The following is a 1,080-nucleotide window of genomic DNA, read 5'->3' as shown; positions in this document are numbered from 1 at the left end:
CGCTAGCTCAGTAGGCAGAGCGTGTGGCTGTTAACCACAAGGTCGGTGGTTCGAACCCATCGTGGAGCGTTTGTCCTTTCTGAATCATCTATCGTCGATTGAGCAGTTTCGTATAAACTGAAAACGAGAAGACTCTGATGTACAAGGGAGCGCCCCCGTCCCTGGACAATGTTCTTTTGTACTGTCAAACGAGTATGGGCGATCCAAACGGGTGAACATTGCTCGAGGGAGCGGAGGGAGAGCTGGATCGGAATAGGCTTCGCTCGATCAGATCGCAGTTCTACATGTGCTGGAAATGGATGAGCTCGGACGAGCACGCAATATGGGATTAGAGCCGTACATCTAAGTGGATAACATTGAGATGCAACTTGCAGCCTCGTCTTGCTGCTTCTCACGCTATTCTGATCATTTGAGTCGTATAGGAACTGCGCACGATCACGAATGGAATGACCACCGTTTGGTGATTGGTGACACGAAGTTTAGGATATCAATGAGCCTGCAAGTTACGATCTATGTTTATCTATGGTATCACCAATCACCCCCCACCCCATAAGGAACGTCGTGACTCCCCAGCTAGTCGTGGAACTCATCTCGAATAGGATGAACATAAAACTGCGGTCTCACGGGCATCGGAAATATCGCGCATTTTTTGCTCTCACTCACGTAAATACTGATATGGATAAAGAGGGCGATGATGAGGCCTCGATTTGGTAAGGTCGGGCGGACCAGCTCTTGCCCAATCCGGTTGGTTGGCCCGTCTAGCTCAGTCGGTAGAGCGCAAGGCTCTTAACCTTGTGGTCGTGGGTTCGAGCCCCACGGTGGGTGATATATCTGATCTTTTTCTTGTCAATTCTATGTTCTGATAATCGCGAATTCCTTGTGAAATTCGGGTTTCGGGTTTCGGGTTTTCGGGTTTCGGGTTTCGGGTTTCGGGTTTCGGGTTTCGGGTTTCGGGTTTCGGGTTTCGGGTTTCGGGTTTCGGGTTTCGGGTTTCGGGTTTCGGGTTTCGGGTTTCGGGTTTCGGGTTTCGGGTTTCGGGTTTCGGGTTTCGGGTTTCGGGTTTCGGGTTTCGGGTTCGGG

At 50.7% G+C, this 1,080-nt stretch overlaps 2 non-coding genes across 2 annotated transcripts; both read left to right on the top strand.

The window, feature by feature from the left end:
• The first annotated feature begins 1 nt into the window (after nt 1).
• Nucleotides 2-69, top strand: Pmar_PMAR001758. The gene has a single exon. It is a non-coding gene; the product is annotated as a tRNA-Asn (tRNA).
• Nucleotides 70-752: 683 nt separating this feature from the next.
• On the top strand, nt 753-825 carry Pmar_PMAR001757. The gene has a single exon. It is a non-coding gene; the product is annotated as a tRNA-Lys (tRNA).
• The last annotated feature ends 255 nt before the right edge of the window (nt 826-1,080 follow it).

The sequence above is a fragment of the Perkinsus marinus genome (genome assembly GCF_000006405.1).
Source record: "Perkinsus marinus ATCC 50983 genomic scaffold scf_1104296929372, whole genome shotgun sequence".
Classification (NCBI taxonomy): domain Eukaryota; phylum Perkinsozoa; order Perkinsida; family Perkinsidae; genus Perkinsus; species Perkinsus marinus.
This window is presented reverse-complemented; position numbering and strand designations above follow the sequence as displayed.